Source organism: Kogia breviceps, chromosome 7 (genome assembly GCF_026419965.1).
Source record: "Kogia breviceps isolate mKogBre1 chromosome 7, mKogBre1 haplotype 1, whole genome shotgun sequence".
Classification (NCBI taxonomy): domain Eukaryota; kingdom Metazoa; phylum Chordata; class Mammalia; order Artiodactyla; family Physeteridae; genus Kogia; species Kogia breviceps.
The window spans coordinates 116,846,917-116,871,959 of NC_081316.1; the positions used below are offsets into that span (position 1 = coordinate 116,846,917).

General features: G+C 43.0%; 1 protein-coding gene and 1 non-coding gene across 2 annotated transcripts in view; one reads left to right on the forward strand and one right to left on the reverse strand.

The window, feature by feature from the left end:
* Positions 1-17,615, reverse strand: part of PRDM10 (PR/SET domain 10) — an 89,181-nt gene extending 71,566 nt beyond the window's left edge. The window contains exon 1 of the mRNA XM_067039327.1: positions 17,501-17,615. The gene's annotated coding sequence lies outside the window, so the exon portion shown is untranslated. The remainder of the gene's footprint in view (positions 1-17,500) is intronic.
* On the forward strand, positions 671-742 carry TRNAD-GUC (transfer RNA aspartic acid (anticodon GUC)). The gene has a single exon. It is a non-coding gene; the product is annotated as a tRNA-Asp (tRNA).
* Positions 17,616-25,043: the final 7,428 nt, after the last annotated feature.

The following is a 25,043-nucleotide window of genomic DNA, read 5'->3' on the forward strand; positions in this document are numbered from 1 at the left end:
CCTGGGTCTGGTCGGCCTGAGGTCCCTCCGTTTGTCGGAGCCTGATTCCATCTTAAAGGGGCTACTATGACCCCAGCTAAAGAGCTCCTGGAAACCTACAAGTGAGGGCGGGAGTAGTAGGACTAAAATATCATTTTTTAATTCCACGAGGAAATAAAGTAAGCACAATTCCACTGAAGGAAGGTACACCTAAGGAACTAAAAGCTTCTGAGAACATAAATAATCAGGGAACAAGGCCTTCAGAAAGGCTTTCAACAAATTGTTAAAATTGCAATAATAAACTTTTGACTAGGTTCCAAATTGAAAAGGGGTTCTTAATTAAGCAGTTATGGATTTGGAATATTTCCGTATAAGCAGAGAGGTCTGAGGGTAAAGATAAAGGATGAAGAAGTGATCATAATGGGGTCCTCCAGGTATTTCTACCAACGCCATTCACATTTTACATTGTTATAAATGCTGGCAATGAAGCAAATAGTGAAATGCACAAGACTGCAAAAAAAAACTCCAGATAAAATTTTATGCCACTGGGGAAAAAACTCCAGAAAAAAAAACCTTCACAAACTGGGTGGCGAGCAGGGGACCATGGCAGATAAGTGTCGGCGTAAGCTGCACTTTTAATATTATGAGGCTGAACTATCCGTTACAGTCTAAAAACTATTGTAGAGGAACCTCCCTGGCGGTCCAGGGGTTAGGACTCGGTGCTGTCACTGCCGGGGCCCAGGTTCAATCCCTGGTCAGGGAACGAAGATCCCGCAAGCTGCACGGCGCAGCCAAAAAATAAAAATAAATAAATTAAAATAAAATCTATTGCAGAATATATCCTAAGTAACTTTTCCTAATTTGTTTCTGGCCATAAACAAGGACAACACTGTATAACCGGAAGAGAGCTGAACTAAGGTTTTTTTAAAAAACACAGAGTAGAAAACACAGGATGACAACAGCAAGCGAGGAAATGAGGTCAGACAGGTCTGCAAGGGTCACCTTGGCCATCTCTGCCTCTCCATTTGTGTCCCTCTGCCTTCCACTTCTCCCACAGAAATCTCCACATTAGGCAATGATGCCTCCTACTTTTCTTGTGCACACAAAGGGCTTCAGAGACTATCAACTAAGGGTTCTCTCCTTTGAAAGAAGGTTATTTTTCTCCAGTCAGGGCTGTGGCACTCCTTTCTTTATGCCTCAAAAGAGGCACGCAAGCAAATCTTCCTTTGTGTCAACCCAAGAAACACGGGCTTTATTTTCCTAGTTCAGATGAGAACTTTTCATGCACCAAAAAAACCCACAAAGATTGATTCCCCCCCCCCATCCCATTTGATAGTTTGTCAGCAATGCATTCGAACCCCATCAAGTCATTCAAAAGAACTCTTACCATTCACTCAAAGAAAAGAAAAACCTAGGCTAAGGACATGCTGGGGGTCTTAGCCTAACAATTCTACGTTAACATCTTTGAGAATTCAAAAGGAGCCAGCACTCAGTGGGAGTTCTAAAGAACGACAGACCTTGATGTTTGCCTTTTCCTTTTTACAAAGAGTAGCTGGTTGGCTGGTAAAATGTGAAGGCAATTCCAAAGAGGACTCTATCAGTCTTCCATTCTGCTCTTACAAGACTTCAGGTGGAAACCTCAAACCACGATGTATCACAGGCCTAAAGAGAAGCACACGGATCAGTGGTGTCCGACCTGAGGGATGTTCACAGAGTAAATGCGTGTGGATCAAGGAACAGAAAGCCACCAGCGTCTGGAAGCCTTGTGGCCCCTTTGGGGGAGGCCATCTGCCTCCACCGGCCTCCACCCTCCGCCCATCCTCCGGCAGGCTGCAGAAGGGCCCTCCACCCCACCAAGCCGACTCCAGGCTGGTCGGCAGTTTCTGCAGGCCGACGAGACAGAGTCTGCTCCTAGGTTTGACCTTCCGGGAGTAGCAACGGAAATTTCTAGGTAGGTGTTTCCTAGGGAGCCTCTTCGTTGGTGGGCCCGGAATTCCAATTGTTCTCTTCCCAGCAAAGTGAAACTACCAAAATCCCACTCTGCTATTCAGCTGCTTTTGGCGTGACTTGCTACCCTCCTGGCCAGCACGGCCTAGTCAACAAAGAGCTTGAGGGGAAAACCAGAGCCGGCCTTCAGGCTGCCTCCTGGTCTCTGGGACCCTGGCCCCTCTGTTCTGATAGCCTTCGCAGCCCTTCACCTGGAATGTCTTATCTCTCCAGCCCCACAAAGTAGCCTAAAGCACTACCTGCTTCTCTTGTCTCTTAGTAGCCCTTTCCAACCAGCTTCCCAGCCTCCTGGGAATCAGAAAATGCTCCAAGGGGAACAGCAGGTGCAGAAATCCAGGCACATTTCAATAAGCATCCCCTCTCTCCTGAGTCTGACCATTCAGAACTGGCTGCCTTGGTAGGAAACTGAGGGCAATTCCAGGGGTATGAGACTGTGAAAATATTTCCCCTTTGACCTTGTGACTGTGTTTATCAAACTCTGAGAACTTGGGGACACCAGTAATGGTAGCCCCCGGTAAGAAAAAACTGTCATATGACACATCTGATATGACAAAGTATAATCAAGATACACCCAGAATCACTAAATAGGTCATTGCTTTATCAAGGAGCAGAAAAGCAGTGAGAAAGCTTCGGAATATAGGCAGTATCTAAGAATATTGTGTCGTTATTAAAATGTGATTCTCCCAACTTTGAAATTGAATATTCCTTCTTCATACACTGCAGTGGAGGAAACGTCCCCAGTCGGACCCAAGCCCAGGCTCTCCACCTGGGCTGCTGGGCATCACTGCTCCCTCCTTACTGGAACACTCACATCAGCAAATGTGCACAGTATCTCCTATCTTCACTGTGCACTTTTCTGAACGTGTTATATTTCAATAAAATGTTTACAGTAAAAAAAAAAACAAAAAAAAAACTTTCCCTTGGGCCCACCTTCCTGCTCACCTACTTCTCTCTGCTGTTCTCACACACAAGAAAGAGCTGTCTACTCCACCTCCACTTCCTCGCCCCACATTGCCTCCCCAACACACACCCCTGCCCCCCTGCAAGGCTGCACCTTTTAAAAGTCTACAGCCAAACCCCAGGTTCCCTCCAGGTTCTCAGCTCACGAGACCTCCGGAACATTCACACCCTCCTTAAGCTCTTCTCTCCACCTCCTAACACTAAACTGTCCCGGTTTCCTCCCACTTCTATGGCAGCTCCTTTCACAAGCTCACTTGCTGGCCCGACCTCTAAAGGCTGCGCTGGCAGACCTCTCCTCCTTCTAGCTTGACACACACCCAGGGCTCAGGCCAGCCTTCAGGGCTTTTGCAGGGGCTCCACCTGGATGCTCTGGCCAACATTGCAGATGGCCACCTCCTCCTCCCTATTCAGATTTCAGGGTCAGTGTTACCTCCCCAGCAGGCCTTTCCTGCTCCCTGTCCCCACGTTGCTCTCCTTCCACACTCTGCACAGCAGGTACCATCAATTAAGTGACGCACGCATTTTGTGCAGAGTCTGTGTCCCCTGCCACCCACCGCGGGGGAATGCAGCTGCACGAGAGCGCTGTCACCCAATGGCCCAATGGGACAACGCAGGGCCCTCAGCACCTGGAACCTGGCCGACAGCAGTGGGTCAACACCTGCTTCTGGAATGAACGCATGGTCCAGTCTCCTGCCTCAGGAGGGAACCGCTTTCTTAACAATAACACTCTTGGGATGAATTCCCATAAATAAAAAAATGTGACAGCATTAAAATGATGGTGCACAACTACTTCCACAGTTAAGAAGATAAGTATATGTATGATATCAATGTTTATAAGTGAACTTTAATGAGCTGGAAAGAAAAAAAACATGGAGGGGGGGAGAAAGCAAATTCCTCAAGACATTGTCTAGTACCATAAACTAGCAAATCCGAATATTCTGAGGGAACCTGAACTCAGGCCAACTATAAGACTGCAAAGGTACATGGAACTCAGCTGCTCCCCAAATCAAAATCAGTCCTTTATAAACACGCAGTACACTGGGCCAAATATGGTATTAAAAGAAATTCTCTGAGAAGTCCACTTATTACAACCCAAGGACTAGAGCTTGACATCTGACTGTAGAATTTCTGAAGCTTCTGTATGCATGACCCGTGTCATGCCCATGACAGCACTGTCACAGTAGGTCAGCTATTAAGAGGAGCCAACCTCACAGTGGATAAACCCAGGCTCAAGGTGGCACAGCCAAGGCTGGTGGTAGGGCAGTTTGGGAACTAGAATGTACATCTCTCCCCTCCCCAGGGGCCTCCAACCTGCTTTAGCTAACAGGATGGACAGAGGTTCAGGGGTGACCGTGAGAACTGTCGGAAATCACACCTGGACAGTCTTCCCTCATGCAGAGCCATGGTCAGTCCTTACACAATTCCTGGTGCCTCAGCAGGACCTTCCGCTAGCCTACTACCACCCCACGTCCCCTTCCCCCATCTCTAGCATGGCGGCATGAACAGAGCTCCAGAGTCAGATGGCCTGGGTTCACTCTCTTCAGCCGCCGTCCACTCACTACGTGACCAGAGACCGTCACCTCACTCCCCAAGCCTTAACTCCCTCATCTACAGAACAGGAACAACAACGAGATCCGCTTGCTAAGGCAGAACTATGAGATAATAATGTGAAACCATGAAATCAATGAAACAAAACACCATACCTGGCGCTTGGGAAACACTAGCAGACGTTCATGGTTGTGGCTGCCCCAGTTACTGATATTAATTATTAATACACCTTAACAATGCATGTTCATTCCTAGGGTTAAGCACCTCTGGCTCTTCACCTGCTGTTGTGTAAGTGGAACATTCTTGAAATTCAAATCATACAGACTGTAAACTCTGCACTAACAGGAAAGTTTTTTCCGACTAAGAAAATCTATAATATATGGAGCTTCAGAATTATAGTTGAACATAGCTTATGTACCCTCAACTTCAGCAAAATATTAATCTATATCGTTAACACTGGCAACATCTTTTATGCCCACTAACTACACAAAGTTGCTTTATTTAATGATATCCTAGTTTCTATTATGCTCAGTTTTGTAGTATACTTTAACCTTCTCAATTTCATTCAAAATTCTGAGATAGCAACAGATAATAGCAAGTGTTGGTAAGTAAGCAGAAAAACTGGAACCCTCCTACACTGCTGGGTAAGAATGTAAAATGCTGCAGCTGCTCTGGAAAACAGTCTGGCAATTTCTAAAGGCTAAACGTAGAGCTACCAGATGACCCAGAGATTTGTCACCAAGATATAATAAACCCAAGGGAAATAAAAACATATGTCCACATAAAAACTTGGACACAAACATTCATAGTAGCATTATTCATAATAGCCATAATGTGGAAACAACCTAAACATTCATCAGCTGATGGACAGAGAGATAAAATATGGTACATTCACATAGTGGAATATTACTCAGCAAAAAAAAGGGGGGGGGAATGAAATACGGATACATGCTACAATAAGAATGAACCTTTAAAACTTTGTTAAGTGAAAGAAGCTGGTCACAAAGGACCATACATTGAATGACTCCATTTATATGAAATATGCAGAAAGGACAAATTAACAGAGATAGAAAGTGGATAAGTGGTTGCCCAGGGATTGGGATTAAATGAGGAATTAAGGGGTGATGGCTAAGAGGTAGAATTCCTTTTGGAGTTATGAAAATATTTTAAAATTGATCGTGGTGATAGTTGTATAACTGTGAATAGCCTAAAGCCACTGAATTGTACACTTTACCTGAGTGAATTGTATGGTACGTGAATTATATCTCAATTAAGTGTTGGGTTTTTTTTTTTTAAGAAAAAAAGATGGGCATTTAAATCAATTTAAATCAATGCAAACCTTCTAGGAAGTAATTTGGCAATAAACATCAAGAACCTTTCTATATAGGGAGATAGATACAGAGAGAAAGAGAGAATAATACTTGCTACTGGAACAAACATAAGGGCATTTCTGATGAGAAGAGCTTGAGAAAGTTCCAGAGGCAAGAGAAGTTGAGGATACGCTCAGGAACTGTAACTATAAGAGAGAAAAGCCTCAAACCATAGTTAGGATGGACCTACAAAAGACTTCAAGTTGAAGAATTACAATTCCCAAAGTTTATAAACTAGTTTTATCAGATTCACCTAAGGACCTAGGCAAAAAGACAAATTCCAGAGTCTCACCCCTGAAATTCTGGATTCTCTCAATTGCAGAGGTAGAGGGGAAGAGCAGGCAGCTTTGTTTATAAACCTCTCCAGATGATTCTGAAGTCAACCAGATCTGGCTAAATCTTGCACAGCAAGGGAAGAAAAATATTTTATCATGGCAATAACACCTTTTGGAAAATCATTCTAGAAGTAACGTGAAGGACTGATTAAACTGAGGCCAAGAACTGCCTTCAGGAGGCACTGGGCAAAGATTAGAGCTCTGAATTCTTATTCCAACTTCATACTATTAATAGTTACTCATAGACCTTTAGTGCTCAAAGTCACCTTCTAAAAAAAGAGATTTTTTTTTTTGTCACTAAGCAAAAATTTAGCAAGAATCCTTACATCTTTCTTCAAAATATGCAACTTACCAGCTTCTCTAATATGTCTGTGGTATGAATGTCTTAGACTTTGGAAAAGGCTGTGTGGTTGTTAGTTCAGGTGGTCTTTCTTGCCAACCAGATTACTCTCATGCACATTTGATTTTCCAGCTTCCCTTCACCACATGATAACAAGCAAATCCATTCCGTGCACTTACCGGGAATACTGGAAATAAGCTTTATATGCAAATATGGATTAATGGGGAACACCTGAAGACTGAAAGATTAATACAAATGACTCATCAAATAATATTGCGCATCCATGTTTTCTGACTACGGATAATGGATGACATAGCTCTGAGCACAATCCGTCCAGCTTCCTTTCTCAACAGTAGCATTTATTCGCAAGAGAACTGGCAAAGGTACAAATACAATCTCTGGCCCGGGCGCACCTGTACACAGAAAGCTCTCTGGTCCACATATCGCAAGCTCTTTGTTGAATTAGCAATTGCAGTAACTAAATAGGAGACTTGCAGGTGGGTCTTCTGGGGCCCTGAAAGCCTTTCTTACAGAGGGTTCTGGGTGGTAACTATGACTCGACAATCACAAATCCAGGTTAGGATAAAATACTAGATAATGTTAAGAGGCATAATCTCAAGTACTAAGCTGTTTCCTCAATAAATTCAAGCGCTTTAAAATGTTTTAACTGGAAAAAAAAAGAACATTAAAATTGCTTAGAAGAAATTATTCTAGGGCATAATTTTCATAATTTAACATTTTGGATATAATATAAGAGAAGACAGTGTAACTACTCGTTCACTCTACCTCAACTCCTGAAATAGGCACAGCCTTTTGTTCAAACAGACTGGACCATGGCTCTGCCCCCGGACTAAGAAGCAAAGTGACACTGGTTTGAAGTAATTCCCTTTTTTTTGTTTGTTTGTTTGTTTTTGTTTTTGTGGTATGCGGGCCTCTCACTGTTGTGGCCTTTCCCTTTGCGGAGCACAGGCTCCAGACACACAGGCTCAGTGGCCATGGCTCACGGGCCCAGCCGCTCCGCGGCTTGTGGGATCTTCCCAGACCGGGGCACGAACCCGTGGTCCCCTGCATCGGCAGGTGGATTCTCAACCACTGCGCCACCAGGGAAGCCCTGAAGTAATTCCCTTTGTATCCAATTCAGTCCCCCTGTGAACAGGTAATATGGGCCTCATCTTCTGTTCATTTTCAAATTCTCATTCCTCAACCTCAGCCCCTTGTTTGCAAAGTTAAATATGAAACACAGAATGGTCAAAAATAAGCATTTAATTAACAAGATGGTGAGCCCAGACAGATGACATAGTGAGGCAGTTATTGCCTTCATAAAAACTCTATATTAATGGCATATAATTAACATTCTAATCTAATTTCAACCTCCTCCATCTTAATAAAACTACTATAAAAGGCCAGCATCCACCACTGGCCTGGTATTCCGAGGTGTCTTCTACAAGCCAGGATGTTTCTTAAAGTGTTTTCTCAGTACAGAGTAGTGGGAAAATACTGGATGTGAGACAAGTAAAAGTTCTTTATCTTGACAACTGGAATAATAACACCTGGTTTACCTAGATATCTAGATAGAGTGGGATGTTTGTTACAATATACTACAGTGGTATAGAGTGTGTTCCAAATGTTAGTTAACTATTTAACTCATGATGCTAAGTATTAGATCATGAAGGTATCTTATCCAGAAAAGTCTTCTTTCCAAGTAAAACACAATTTAATACATTTTCATTGTTAAACAATTCATTGGGGAATAAGTATGTCTTAACTGCAGCCAAGGGTTCTCACAACTAATGTATTTCACTAGATAACACGTGTATTTCAACTTTAAATGGACAGAATTTTAAAACTATGTGATTAGCACTTTCTCCCATAGAGACATCCCATTCCTGTTTAGAAAGCTCAGCCGTATCTACTCTTTGCAAACACTAACCAGACCACTTCCTTCAGATGTAGGCTACACGTCAAATGAGTTAAGACCACAAAATCAGGGGGGTTTTGTTTTTTTATTTATTTATTTTTGGCTGCGCTGGGTCTTCGTTGCTGCACCGGCTTTCTCTAGTTGCAGGGAGCGGGGGCTGCTCTTCCTTGCGGTGCACGGGCTTCTCATTGCAGTGGCTTCTCTTGTTGCGGAGCACAGGCTCTAGGCGTGTGGGCTTCAGCAGTTGTGGCACACAGGCTCAGTAGTTGTGGCTCACAGGCTCTAGAGCGCAGGCTCAGTAGTTGCGGCGCATGGGCTTAGCTGCTCCGCGGCATGTGGGATCTTCCCAGACCAGGGATCAAACCCATGTCCCCTGCACTGGCAGGCAGATTCTTAACCACTGCGCCACCGGGAAGTCCAAGACCACAAAATTAGAATCCCCTAACAGATGCAGCTCTTTATTTTAAAAATCAGCATATCCATAGTTCAACTGATTGAAAACACATACTGTGGAAATTCAATGTTACTTAAGCAAACAACTACTGGCATAGTAATAATTATGGTTATTGCCATTTACTGAGTTCCCATCATAAGCCAGGCATTGTGGCTTATTAAATACTCAATTTCACTTAATCCTCACAACAACCAAAAATTATTACTTGTCCAAGGCCATAGCGCTGATAAGTGGGATTTGAACACAGATCCCTTTCACTACAGAACTTAGACATCTTTTCCCTTCTCTGCTGCACAGCTTTCCTCCCAGCAAAGCTGCCAGAACACAAGCATGGCTCCACTGTGCTGTCTCCTTGGACTCCCACCAGATGATGCAATCAGTAGGCTAGGCTGGATCTCAAAGGAACCAGGGGAGGCTGTAATTTACCAAACCCGCAAACAGATTTAATTGAGCAAATTAGTCAACAGCCAGAGTTAAGGTAACTACAAAGCTATAGTGAAGGGTACCCACTATAAAAATTGAAAGGATAATCTTTTAAAACACAACAGTATTTATTATGTGTCTATTCTGTGCCCAGCATTGTTTTAGGAAATGAAGAACACACTAGATAATATTTAAAATACCCAGCAGAGAGGGGAAAATATATAAACAATTTATTTACCCTTGTGCCAAAAGAAAGCTACCTGTGTATAGAACATTAACAGCCCTCAAATATGAACTGAATCAACTCATATCAGGAAAATTAATTACCCCAAATATTCTTCTTGGTTCTCTCATGTGTATCAACTTCTCTAACAGTGGAGTTCCTGGGCTTCATTGTCTGCATGTCTTTGACTTTCTAGGTAATGCCAAATGGTTTTCCTAAGCTGTCATACCAGTTTCTATTCCTACCAGCCACGTATGACTCTTCTCTCGCTCAAAAGCTTTGGGACTTGATATTGCCGACTTCAAAGTCAGGTACACGTTTGCCAACTTGAATTTAGGCTCAAAGTAACATAGCACTGTGGTTGTAATTTGCATTTCCTTGATGATTAACCAGGTTGAACACCTTCTCATATGTTTATTAGACGTCTGGATTTCTCCTTTTCTGAAGTGCCTGTTCTAGACTTTTGCCCATTTTTCCGTTACTGCAGGTAACATCTTAAATTAAAAATCATCTTAAAAAAAAAAACAAACCCTTTTCGAGACTGAGGTCATGAACATATTCTCCTATGTCAACTTCTAAAAGTTGTACTACTTGGCCTTTTATTTGCCATGCTTCCTGGGTCATAAATCAAGTGTCTGAATGTGTGTGAGACTGTTTCCGGACTCCTTGGGGTGTTCAGTTGGTCTACTGCTCTAACCCGGTGCCAGGATCACATTGTCTTAATTATTTGGCTCTTGATCTCTGGAACAGAAGTGTTTCCAACTTCTGTATCTTTTTCAAGAGTGTCTTTGCCTTTTCTTGGGCCTTGGCAAAAATTTCATCAGTCTAGTTTTTTTCAATTTGCTGGGATTACCTTAAATCCATAAGTCAGTTTCCAAAGAATCAATGCCTTACAATATTAAATCTTCCAATCCTCAAACCAGTGTCACTCCATTTATTTAGTTTATTTGGAGTCACTCAATAAAGTTTCAGAATTTTTTCTGTAAAGGTCTTATATATATTTTGTTAGAATTAAAATATTTCTCCTACAGTTTATAACTGTTGAAAAACCACAAATCAGAAAAAATGATATGATTTTTAAATGATGTATAAAAAGATATAATTTTTTTGATGAGATTCCTAAGGTTTGGGAAAAGTATATATAAATATGAATATCAACTTTCTTAAAATTTTAAATGAAAGAAAGTTCATCAAAGCACAATTACTGGGCTTCCCTGGTGGCGCAGTGGTTAAGAATCCACCTGCCAATGCAGGAGACACAGGTTCGAGCCCTGGTCCGGGAAGATCCCACATGCCGCGGAGCAACTAAGCCTGTGCGCCACAACTACTGAGCCTGTGCGCTAGAGCCTTCGAGCCACAGCTCCTGAAGCCCGCGCGCCTAGAGCCCGTGCCCCACAACAACAGAAGCCACCACAATGAGAAGCCCGTGCACAGCAACGAAGACCCAACGCAGCCATAAACAAATTTAAAAAAAAAAAAAAAAAGCACAATTACTGCTCCATAATTTAGTTTTAATTCTAGAATTATTGTTTTGTGGTTATGTCATATCTCACTTCAGAGGGTTTAACATACTTGAGAAAACTTGTGTGTCACATAAACAAATCCTAAACATCGATTAGTCCTTGTATTTATCAAATTATGAAGTACTGGAAATCCAGAATACTTTTTTTACTTTGGGCCGTGCTGCACAGCTTGTGGGATCTTAGCTCCCTGATCAGGGATCGAACCCAGGCCCTCGGCAGTGAGAGCACTGAGTCCTAACCACTGGACCGCCAGAGAATTCCCCAGAATCCTTTCAATTCATCAACTTCAAGAGAAAAAGAATAACAAAGAAGATGAATAACTGATGAGTAAGAGGCTGAAATCGCATAAATATACATACCAGTGCCTGGGACTGAGGACCCAGACGCCCTGCTCATGCCTCCCACGTCATTCACTAAACTGCCTCCTTTTTCTCATTTGTAAAGTAGTTATAACACCATTCTGTCACTGTTGCACAGTAAGGATTAAATGTAAACAGGTGTCTTAGAAAGGACACTTAAAAGTCAGTCAAACACAAAGCAATAACTAGTCAAAGGATTATAGTTTTCCTCTATCAGAAGAACATGATAATAAGGTTGCCTATAATCATGGTTTGTGGCAAGACTGAAAATAACCCCTGACGGATTGGCCTCAAAATCTTCAAGCAATGCCAACAAAATGGTGAGATTTGCATCCAAAAATAAGAATTTTGAAGAAAAGGGAGGAAAATTCCAGAGCTCACTTTAATTTCTTATGTTAATTGTATTCACTCCTTTATTCCTCCCAACATTTTAGAGCCCAATTAAGTAAAAGGCACTCTTGTACTGCATTCTATATGAGGGAACTAAAAAATATCCAAAGCTTCTAGGAATTTACAATATGTTTAGGAAGCAAGAAACAAGCACAAATAGTTGCTATGAGACACTAATTAAGCACTGAATAAATGTTACAATGATTACAAAGCAGTACAAAAATCCTGCAGGGCATTCAGAGACAAGAGGGATCCCTTTCAGGTAAGATGTTCCGCCTCCCTCCCCCCATCGGCTTTCACCTGGCTCCAAGGGCAGGGCAGACCAACACCTGTTTGTCTGTATGGCCTGTGAACTAAGAATGGTTTTACATTTTTAAATGGTTGAAAAGACAAAGGAAGAATATTTTGTGACACATGGAAATTATATTACTTCAAATTTCAGGGTCCATAAATAAAGTTTAATTGGAACATGGCCATGCTTTCACACCAGAGGCGGAGAGTAGCTGCTTCAGGGACCATCTGGCCCACAAAGCTGAAAATGTTTACTATCTGGTTTTTTGGTTTGTTTGTTTTTTTGGGGGGGGGGTTTGGGGGGGGGCCCTTGAAGTACAGCATGCGGGATCTTAGTTCCCTCACCAGGGATCAAACCCGTGCCCCCTGCATTGGGAGTGCTGAGTCTTAACCACTGGACCATCAGGGAAGTCCCTATTATGTGGTTCGTTACCAAAAAAAGTTTCCTGACCACTGCTCTAGAAGGATGGATGGGATTTTGGTGGGCAGAACTGGGGAAGGAGGGAGAAGTGGGCAGAAAGGAACAAACATTCCATTTGAGAAATGAAGGTGTGAAAACATGAAGGAAAACCCCAGAATTGCGGGGACAGTGAGAAGACTGGTTTGGCTGAAGCAGAATATGCAAAATCAGTGAACAGTCATTGAGCCATTTATACCACTGCGGACAGTGACAACAGGCATTCTCACACGGAGTCTTTAAGGTTGGTACTATTATTATCCCCATTAATAATTAAGAAACTAGATTAATAATTTGATAAAGAAACGAAGGCTTACAGAAGTTAACTAATGGGCCCAAGATCAAGCCAGCCAATAAAGCTGAGCTCTAAATCTAGGTTCCTTTGCCCCCGTATCAAACCCCCATACAGGGTAGTAAAAAGAAACACATCCACAAAGGTACGTAAGGGCAAAACGGTCAATGTTTTCAAATACAGGTATAAAAAGAACATGATTTTATCTGTGGGTTATGATTCTTTGTGCTTAAAAGGATAGTTGTCCCATGAGCTGGTCCAAAGTGTTCCACACTTAGAAGCAAACTATTGTGGCCTTTTTTTTAATCACAGGAGAAAACAAATTATGAGCTCGATTTTTTCAATTTCAAGGTTCTCCCAGAAACATTTCTTAAATCTCTGAAAAAACAGTATATTGTAAAAATCAGTGAGTAAGTGGCAGACCAAGCTGGGGAACATTCAGCTGATTATGCCTAGCTCAACGTTTTTTTAATGGATTATGTGCTTAACAGATGTCATTTCATTATTTTAAGTTCAAATGATTAATTGAATATATTTATTCAGTAACAGTTAACTCAATTACCTGGAAATGGTTTTGAGATTAAGGTATTCTTCAAAAGAATCATAATGCTTCTGTGAGAGCTATCATAAGCACTAAAAGAAATCAGACACATCTACATATAAGCAGTATCTATTGGCTGAAACTATAGAAACAAAAAGATAATACACTGTATGATGCCTTACTGCCACTTGGGAGCACTGCCCCCATGAGACGAAGCCTAAGGCGGCTGTTCAGTGAACAAATCAGGCAAGCCACGCATGCAACCCATGTACATAATTTTAAATCTTCTAGCAGCCACATTTGTTAAAAGTAGAAACAGGCAAAATTAATTGCAGTAATGGATTTTATTTGACATGGGATCTGCGACATATCATTTCAACGTGTAATCAATATTTTAGATATTGGAATATTTCATTTTTTTTATACCAAATCTCAAAATCTGGCATGCATTTCACACTCACAGCACTAGCCATATTTCAAGTGCTTCACTGCCATATGTGGCTACTGGTAACCATACCGGACAGCACAGATCTGAGGGACAGCAGGAAACAGGCCAGACCATGAGAGCCAGACCATGAGAGTGAAGGATGTGGGTAAAAAAAGCGAGCATTTAGCTCCAATGTTCTGATGCCGATATGAGTTCAACTAAGAAATGGATAACAAACAATAATAGACTATTTTCCCAATAGCAATCTGTATGTTTGGAGTTCTTAAGCATTGCACATTACTGATTTTATAATTTTATAATGAGTGTTTTCACCACATTTTTAACTAGTCTTGCTATAATTGTGACTTGGTATAATCTATAGCCTCCCACCTCCCTCTCCATTTCCTCAACTCCAATTCTTTAAAATATTTCCAAAAAGAACCTACTTTCAGCTGCTTTCCACAACCTGAACATTTAAAATCTACACAGGTCTTTGGAAAGGGAGTGGAAATAATGTTTCAGTAATTTTTTTTACTAATTTTTTAAAAATTAGTAATTTTTTACTAATTTTACTAATTTTTACTAATTTTAATTACTAATTTTTAAAAAAATTAAAAATTTTTTACTAATAGTAAAATATCAGTGTCACAGTAGGGCTGCAAGGAAATAAACTGGAAAGGCACCAGGTCCACATAAGTCCTGAACTAGGCTTATAACTTTGAGAATAAAAAAAGGAAGGAGGCCAGACACCCTTTAGCAGTAATCATGTAAACAGTATAAGGCCAGAGAGCGAGAGGAAGGCTTCAACAGAGAATGACCAATATAATAAAGTCAGAAAAAGCTCCCCCCTCACCTTCCTGCCCCTACCCAGTACGTGGGACCATTCTGCAAAGATTTGGTTGTAGTAAAACACTTCCTTTTTCTTAACTCGCTGGCCCCTTCTAGACACGAGACCAAATGCTCATTTGCTAATTTATTAAAGCACCTATGATAAATTTAAACAATAAATTTATTGTTTAACCAATAAATTCTGCTTGTGAAAACCACACAAAAGGCTGGACAGGGTGTGTCTACACTCTCTGGGACGGAGGTGGGTGGGGGAAGACTATGTATTTTAGTGGCAATAGGTCAAAGTACATCAGCATTCTATTTTAAAACAAACTCTGGCTAAACAATTCCAACATTGCAGTGACAGGGTGTTTAACAGTTTATCATTTGCACCAAATGAAATTATGCAGCTACCATGTGTTCACCAGTGCTTAAAATGTAAAGTTATTAAGGAAACCAAAATTACAGTTCAGTATTTCTCAACTCTTGAAACAGTTCTGCTTGTTACTCAGAAACCTATCCCATTAGTTTACCTATGATAAATTTAAACAGTAATCAATAAATTCTGCTTGTGAAAAACAGAATGAATCAAATTTCGTAATTCCTGTAGTTCAGAGGATTTCATGATGCCCCCTTCAAGTAGTGGGGAAAACTACTGAAAATGGAAAATCATCAGTGATGTCATTAGGTACCTATTTACATTAAAAAAACAAAAAACCTAGATGTGAAAACCACATATCATGTGCCAAGTTTGTAAAAATGTTTATATGCACACACAAAAAAGATCTGAAGCATACCAAAATATCAGTAGAAATCATCTCTGGTAATTGTACTTCAGCTAATTTTTACTTTTTATACTGTTCTATATTTTCTATGTCTTCTACAATGATCATGTACTACAGTTAAAACTAGAAGAAAAAAATAAATTCAGACAAGTGGCAATTGAGGCAGTGCCAACCAATTTAGGATTACACTGGATTGATACACTATCCCTTATACCATCATAATCTCTTATTAAAAAGCACTGAGGGCCCTTGAAGACGTGGGCTTGGCCTTATCTATAATACATGCTCGATTATATTCACATATACAGTACACTATGCACAGATTAACGCGTGGTGGAGCATGCCGCAAAACACTAGAAAACTAAAAATGGCTTATTTAGAAAAAGCCAGCGGTTTAGCGCCCTTGCAAAACAAAAGAGCAGAGCCAAGAGTGCGTGCTCAAGGAATAAAATGAGGAAGAGCCACAGGTGGGAAAAAAGTCTTGCTCCAAAATTTTTAAATGCGCATCTATTACTAAATTGTTCTCTTTAAAACGGTTCCCTTTGTCAACTTCACTTCATTTAAAAAGTAAACCCAGAAGTCACTTTGTAAACATATCAGATTGCATCAGCACTGCTTGAAGCATGGCTTTGCCCCAACCAGTTTTTCCTTTTTTTTTTAATTTTGCTTTTGCAATTACAGCGCATCATATAAGTACGGTTCCTCAAGCTGCTACGGTGCTGGGGGTGGAGTGGATGGAAGGATACCAAAAACACGCGATGTAGCTTCCTGCCCTCAAAGAGCTTCCAACAAAAGGTGGAGAGAGAAACAAAGGAGCGGCACTGAAGCAGAGGCCGCAAAGCGTCACGAGTGATTTTGTTTTTAATGAACGTTAAGTGCTTTTGAGTTTAAAGAACTTTTGGGGACGATTAGCCAGGCAAGATTTGAACGGGCTTCGGCGCAGATGGCACAGGGCCGCGCTGGGCGGGACTCCTCACACGCCGAACCCTCGACTGCAGACCCGAAACCAGCCCGCTTTGTGCTTAGACCTACACAAACATAGATTGAAAATGGATCGAAACCCAACCAATCCGCCAAGCAAGGCTAAGCACGTACGCACGCACTATTCCAAAGCGCTGCGTACACTTTACTTAGTGGAGGACCTAATACGTGGTCACGGGCTAAAGTGCTTAAGGAAAGCTGACCCTCGGCTGGCAACCGTGCACCACCAACCCGCTATCCCAAAGGCCTCGGGCTCGCGCCTCTGCACTCGACCCAGAGCGCAAGTGGACCTCGGCCTGCGCCCTGCCCACGGCGGACACCATGCACCATGACTGACCCAAACGGGCCATCCCCACGCCCTCCGAGCGGGGCCTCGCCGGGTCCCGGGACGCCAACTTGTGCGTAAGGGACGGAGAACCAGCAATCAATGGCAAGACGCTGGCGCGGCCTCCCGAGACAAAGCAGGGCGCCTAGTCCACGGAGCCCGCCGTCCCCGAGCTCCGGGGCCCACCGCCGCCCCCGCGCCCGCCGGCCAAGACGGCCCGCCGCACCCCGAGCGCCCGCCCAACCGCCGCCGCAGGAGCGCGCAGGGCGCCCAACTGCCGTCCCGGCCCAACCAACGCGGGCAGGGGAGGAGAGGTGCGCGCGGCCGGCAGAGCGTGCGAGCCGCTCGGGGGTCGCAGGGGGGAGGCTGCGCGCAGGGAAGGCAGGGCGAAGAGGCGCCAGAGCCATGGCTGAACGCAGCGCCAGGAGGGGATCCTTTAGGGATTTTGCCCCTTTCCCCTTGGAAGGTGCAGATGGTTTGACCCCCACCCCGAGTGAGGTGCCTCGTCCCAGCCCCGACTGGACTGTACCATCGGGCGGTGCCGCCGGGATTTCTCCCCCACCACCACCATCAAGTCCCCCCCCCACCCGGGTCCGCGGTCGGTTGGCCCCGGCCGGGCTCTGAGACGCGGAAAGAGCTTGGCGCCATTTTGGGTGGGACTAAGCAAAGACGAAACACCCTCCCAGTCGATGGGGTACTCTGGACGCTGGCTTATCCGGTTCCCTTAATCCTTTAGGTACTTACACGATGTTGGGTGAGGGGAGCTGGAAGATCAGCGGGTCCCCGATCCTCTCTCCCTAGGGGTGATGGAAATCAAACCCCCCCCGCCACCTCCAGGTGGTTCTTCCCGCCGCAGAGTGGGAGCTGCATAAAAGGCGGGGCCTCATTAGCATAACCTGCCTAGCAACCTGATCTCGGCGTTATGTGATTGGTTAAACTCTGTAAACTCCATGCCTAGCCTAGAGAGGAGTAACGCCGGGGCGAACTGACAGGCCCAGATTTAAGACTCATGACGAAGATCCTGAGACGCTTATTCAGTCAGCGGAGAAGCTAAAAGGAGATTCACACAGTGGCCCAATGACGGAAGGCCTCTTTATTTCGTGCTCTGCTGTTCGTTTAAAGTCCAATCAAAGAGCGGGTCTCAGGCACCGCTCGCCTGCGTTTGTGCTCTAAGCCAATCAGAGAAGCTGACTCCTCGGTTTCAGGGTCAAGACCGCGCGGAGGGACCGGTGGCGGCGGCCCAGGTGGGGAGCCTTTTAGCCTCGGTGCCCAAGGTTGAGAGGAGGAGCTGCACGCCCCCCGAGGGCCCGCGTCCTGAGAGCTGCGCCCCGGGACGCGGCGGGCCGAGGGCGCGCGGGCTTGGAGGCTGCTCGGGTCCCGGCAGCGGGCCGGCTTGCGGAGCGCCCAGCCGAGCCCACGCCACGCGTGGAAGCCCTGCACCTCGGAGCCGGCCCAGGCGTCTGACCTCAGCCCGGCAGAAGCCCGGAGTGCGTCGCTGCCTCTCTCCTCTCCCCTTTACCATACTGAAAGGAAGTGATTTTCACAAACATGAAGATGTTATTCAATCCTGGTTAACCAAGGGCTTAACTCACTCTTTTCTTAACCTCAGGCTTCCACATCCTACCATCCCTTAAAATTGCCTTCGCAAAGCAGCCCAGTGCAGAGAAATGAGCTAGGGCTTTGCAGCAAGATGCCAGCTGTAGTTCCCCGCCCCTAATACGAATGGCAACTAGATCTTGAAGAGACCTTGAGCCTTTGGACCTTCAGGGAGCCGTAATCCTGTCCATGACATCTAACTTGCTATGTTGTTTTGAAGATTAAGTGGGATTTACGTGTAAAATACTTAGCACACTAGATCTTAAACGGATATCAATGACGATAAAATATATAAAATTGCTGAACTATTGGCTAACCAAGAAAGTACCACTAAGCAAAAGACCTAAGAATAGAAAACACGGGGCGGTGGGCGAGCGGAGGATGTAAAATTCATTCAACAATATCCTATTTACTGTTTATTTTTAAAACTGGAAACAAAATTTGGGAAATTTGGGGAAAACATTGTTTTTAGAATTTCAGGACTGTTGACTACCTTATAATCAACTTGATGACTAACCCATGTCTTGTTCCTCCATAGACTCCTGTGTAGGCTGTCCGTAAACACTTGCTGAATATAATTGAAAAGAAAGCACATTTGGGGTCTGATGAGGCAGACCTTAACATTTATAGTGAGAGATGCTATTAATTCTTAGCTGGATATAAAGACACATGAAAGTCAGTTGCCTTAGGAAAGATGATATTGGTTAAGAGAGTCACTGGAACGTTCTCTTTTGGTGCTGTGAGTAGACAAACAATGCCAGAAGTGGACAGGTCCACGGCCCCTAGAGAGAATTTCCCCCGTTTTGAGGTTTAACGTTATTACATCTTCTCTGAAGGATTGGGATCATCACAACTGAAGTCTGACCAGAAATGACCGCAAGGAACACAAAAGGGAAAATTGCCATGAGGAATGGGGCTGTCTGGACTGGAGGGCCCAAGTTGGCCTCATGGACTTGGAGAAATTGTCTAAAACTTTATTGGCCACGCAGCTATGCAGGATCTTAGTTCCCCCACCAGGGACTAAACCCGTGTGTCCCCTGCAGTGGAAGGGCTGAAAGCGCAGAGTCCTAACCACTGGACTGCCAGGGAATTCCCTAGACCTAAAACTTTAGAGTGCACAAATGTTACAGGTAGACACCCCCCCAGAGATTTTGTTATTCAGAAGGTTTGGAATGAGCCTCAGGAATCTGCCTTTTATATAAATGTTTCAATTAATTATTAAACTTGCACACAATAGAATTCTCTCTCTTCCGTATACAAGTACTGAATACGTACTGTCTACCAGTCACTGTTCTAAACAATGAGGATGGAATGCGGAACCAAAACAAAAAAAGCCCCTGCTCTCATGGAGCTTAAGTTCTATTGGAGGCAACAGAAGAAAATTGTTAAATAAATGAGATGATTTCAGGTAATGATAAGTGTTATGAAGAAAATAAAGCAGAAAAATGCAAAGGGGAGGAGAAGGCTGGCAATTTAAATAAAGGTGTAAAAGAAATCCTTTCTAAGATGCTAACATTTGAGCTGAGACCTGATTGATGAAAAAAGCCCACCGTGCTAAGATCTTGGAGAACATTCCAGTCTGAGACCAGCAGATGTAAAGGCGTGAGGAGAAAAAAAAAAAAAAAAAAAAGCATGCACCTAGTCATTCATTCTTCCATAGAATAAATATTCATTGAATGCTTATGATATGCCAGGCACTGTCCTAGGTGCTTTGAGATTTGTCAATTAACATTATAGACAAAAGGAAAAACACAACACATAAAAATCCCTGCCTTTATGGAGAGCTTTCACTCTAACACACTGAAAAACCTAAGAAAGCCTGAGTTGCTAGGACACAGGGCAAGAAATACAGTGGTTCAAGAGAACGTGGGGAAGCAGGCAAGGGTCAGATCATATATTGCTTTGAAGGCTAGAGTATGGGAGTTGTTATTGTATTTTAAGTACAATTTAAAGTAGAGGTTTTAAGCAAAGGTATGATGCAATGTTTTGTTTTTAAAGATAACTCAGGCTGCTCTAGGAAGCTTATCATGTTGGCTGAGGGGATGCGAAACGGGAGACAAGGAGGATAGTAAGGGTGTGCTGCAATATGGTCTAAGCAAGAGATGATGGTGATCTTGACTAAAACAGGAGAAGTGTAAATGGGGGACATGTATGGATACCACATATATTTTTGAGGTAAAGCCAAAGAACTTGCAAATGAATAAGAGAATGGGTGAGAGTTGGCATTTCTAGTGATGACAAGAGAGTGATCAAGACCGATGCATAAAGTTGAGACTCGAGTGACCTAGTAAATGTGGATGGCTTAACTAAGGAGAGACCTGGTTAGAAAATTAAGAGTTCTATTATAGTCGTGTCAATTTTGAAATGTCTTTTAGAAATACAGTTGGACATACTGCAGAAGCAGTTGGAATTCAATGAGAGATCTGGACTGCAAAACAATTTTAGAATTCATCAGATTATACATTGTATTTCTTTTTTTTCTTTTTATTGGAGCATAGTTGATTTACAATGTTGTGTTAGTTTCAGGTGTACAGCAAAGTGACTCAGTTATACATATACATATATACACTCTTTTAGATTCCATTCCCATATACGTCATTTACAGAGTGTCGAGTAGAGTTCCTTGTGCTATACAGTAGGTTCCTATTAGTTATCTATTTTATATATAGTAGTGTATATATAAATCTCCCAATCTCCCAATGTATACCTCCCCCCATAAACTGTATTTCTTTTTTTAAAAAAATTTATTTATTTATTTATTTATTGGCTGCGTTGGGTCTGTTGCTGTGCATGGGCTTTCTCTTTGCAGTGAGCGGGGCTACTCTTTGTTGTGGTGCACGGGCTTCTTATTTCAGTGACTTCTCTTTGTTGCAGAGCACAAGCTCTAGGCACGCGGCTGCAGTAGTTGTGGCACGTGGATTCAGTAGTTGTGGCTCGCGGGCTCTAAAGTGCAGCCTCAGTAGTTGAGATGCACGGGCTTAGCTGCTCCGTGGCATGTGGGATCTTCCCGGACCAGAGCTCGAACCTGTGTCCCCTGCATTGGCAGGCGGATTCTTAACCACTGCACCACCAGGGAAGTCCCTGAATTATATTTCAATACATAGGATTACATGAAGTCTAATTAGATGAGATCATCTAATGAGGATTAGATGAAGGAGAGTGTTGATAGAGAAGACAAAAGAGTCCAGGATTAAGCTCTTGGGAGCTGCTGAGTTTACAGATGAGAGACAGGAGAGGAACCAACCAAAGAGACCATGAAGGCCAGTAAAACAGGAGAACAGAGGAGGGTGGTGTCTGAGAAGCCGAGGGAAGAGAGTGCTTGAAAAAGGCTGCAGTCATCAGCTGCAGCTAAGGATGCCGAGAGATAAAGAAAGATAAAGGCAGATAACCTGTGGACCTGGAAAGATGGAGGGGGAAGTACCTGGTTATTTGTCAATAGCAGCTTCAGGGGAGGGTTAGGAAACTTAGTAGGAATTGTATGAAGAAAGAGTGGGAGGTGAAGAGTGATATCTGTTGCCACTAGTATAGCAGGTAAGATAGGCCAATTAAAAACAACTAAAATGCTGTACATGCTTTCCATAAAACACTTTTTTTTAATGCATCACAGAGCTGGCAACAGATTGAGGACTCTACAAAAGTTAAAACCAAAGTCCGTGAGGAAAAAGGGAAAGCTCATCATTACCGAAGAAAACAAACGAATAAGAGAAAAAGGAATGCTGGAAGAAGAAGAGAGATCATTTGGCAGGAACCATAACAACTATTAAATTTTTTCAAGCAAGAATGATCAATGGATGATAAACCTTAATGGATGAAAATTTGATGGTTTGATATCAACGTGGTCTTGAAATAGCTCTACAAAAGATACTTATTAACTACAATGGAAAAAATAATAACTTTACAGTGGAGAAAGTTGGCAGATACCATCATTGTGATCAAAGTTACTATACTCAGGGATAGGACCCCTGAGACCAAGTGCCTCTGCATGTGATGCCCTGGGAAGGGCACGACTTCTGCAATATGGCTGCCAGAAGTTCTTAACCCTATGGGCAAACCCAAACTGAGGGATATTCTACAAAATAACTGGCCTATACTCACCTTTAAATGTTAATGCCGTGGACTTTCCTGGTGCCATATCTGGCAGCTGTGACTGTGAACTTATTTAGAAATAGGGCCTTTGCAGATATGATGAGTTAAGATGAGGTCACACTAGATGGATATGTTGGGCCCTAACCCAATGACTGGTATCCTTAAAAGAAGAGAAAATAGGGAATTCCCTGGTGGTCCAGTGGTTAGGACTCTGTGCTTTCACTGCTGAGAGGGTGGGTTCAGTCCCTGATCAGGGAACTAAGATCCCGAAAGCCGCGTGGTGCGCGGCCAGAAAAAAAAAAAAGAGATACAGACACACAGGGGAAGATATATGAAGACAGGGCAGAGATGGTGCATCTACAAGCCAAGGAAGACCAAAGATTGCCAGCAACCACCAAGGGCTTGAAGAGAAGGATTCTTCCCTAGAAACTTCAGAGGGACCATTGCCCCACCAACACCTTCATCTCAGACATCTAGCCTCCAGAACTGTGAGAGAATGAATTTCTATTATTTTAAGCCAGCTAGTTTGTGGTACTTTGTTATGACAGCCACAGGAAACTAAGACAACATTATAAAGTAAGGAAGAAACTATACGGGTGCAAGATCGTGTATGTGTAGGGCATCTCCATGTAGATGGCTGAGATTATGAGCATTTATGAGATAGGAAGAGTTTGAGGGTTTTTTTGTTTGTTTTTGCTGAGAAGGTTGGCTTTTTAAAATGTATCTTACTGAACTGTAGTTGATTTATAATGTGTTGTACAGAAAAGTGATTCAGTTAGACATATATATATACATTCTTTTAAAAAAAAATTTTATCTTCTTAATTGAAGTATCGTTGATTTATAATACACACACACACACACATATATATATGTATAGTCCTTTTCAGATTCTTTTCCCTTATAGGTTATTACAGAATATTGAGGGACTTCCCTGGTGGCGCAGTGGTTGAGTCCGCCTGCCAGTGCAGGGGACACGGGTTCAAGCCCTGGTCCGGGAGATCCCACATGCCGTGGAGCAGCTAAGCCCATGCGCCACAACTACTGAGCCTGTGCTCTAGAGCCTGCGAGCCACAACCACTGAGCCCGAGTGCCACAACTACTGAAGCCTGTGCGCCTAGAGCCTGTGCTTTGCAACAAAAGAAGCCACCGCAATGAGAAGCCTGTGCACCACAATGAAGAGTAGCCCCCCTTACCGCTACTAGAGAAAGCCCGTGGGCAGCAAAGAAGACCCAATGCAGCAAAACAAACAAACAAACAAACAAAAAAAATATATATATATAGAGAGAGTATAGTTCCCTGTGCTATACAGTAGTTCCTTGTTGGTTGTATGTTTTTTAAGATGTGAAAGGAAAAAGCCATGGAATTGGGCAGATAATTATATTAAAATATGATTTTTATATAAAATCGGACAAACTTAATTATGGAGTGGAAAATACAAGCAGGTTTTTATTCCTGGAGGTCCAGTGGTTAGGACTCCGCGTTTCTACTTCAGGGGGCCCAGGTTCGATCCCTCGTCGGGGAAGTAAGATCTCCCAAGCTGCGCGGTGCGATCAGGGAAAAAAAAAAAAAAAAAAAAATCAGCTTTTTAAGAAAAATAGGTAAGATGGCTGCAGAAGAACTAGGTATTAGGGCGTATCTTCTTTTGTTTGTGTCCCAGACTCCCAGAGATCTTAAGTCACAAGAGTGGATATACCATCTTCAGTTCAAACAGCTAGAGCCACAGATGTTGGAGAAAGAGCTGCAAAGGTGATGTCCAGCAGAAGTTAATAAGCGGCGAGAAAAGCAGCAGAAGACCCTGAGTCAAACTGTGTCCTTCTCCCTGAAATACAGTCAAGGAAAAAGAAAATGTATGAAATTGAAAAGTACTTCCTTAAAGAAAAAAAAAAGGAAAAGTACTTCCCATCAAACATTTTTCCTTCAAGAAAACAATTTTATGAATATGGCTCAGTTTGAAAACTTTGGACCATAACTTAGATTTCAGTATGAGGGAATCTGTGTAAGCAAGAGCGATTATGAACATAAAGAGTGTGCTATGGTTCCTCCTATGTGTAGCAATCTCATCTAGGGGTAATCAGTGTGAGAAGAGTCTTCTCTCAGAAATATAATGTCAGCAGATACCTGAGAATTAATACTAAAGAGAAACTGTAGCATTTAAGGAATGTTGGAAAGCCTCTAGCCAAAGCAAATCTCCTTAAGCGTAAAAAAATTCATACTGGAGGAAAAACTCATGAATATAATGAGTGCGGAAAAGCCTTTAGCCTGAAGCAATACCTCAGAGATCATGAGAAAATGTGTCCTGGAGACTGTGCATTCAAGCATGTGCTGACTGTTCTCTCTCTCTCTCTCTTTCAAGTGTTCTCTCTCTTTTTTTAAATAGATTTATTTTATTTATTTATGTATTGGCTGCGTTGCATCTTCCGTGGCTGTGCGCGGGCTTTCTCTAGTTGCTGAGGCCTTCTCATTGCAGTGGCTTCTCTTGTTGAGGAGCACAGGCTCCAGGCATGCAGCCTTCAGTAGTTGTGGCGCACAGGCTTAGTTGCTCTGTAGTATGTGGGATCTTCCCAGACCAGGACTGGAACCCGTGTCCCCTGCATTGGCAGGCG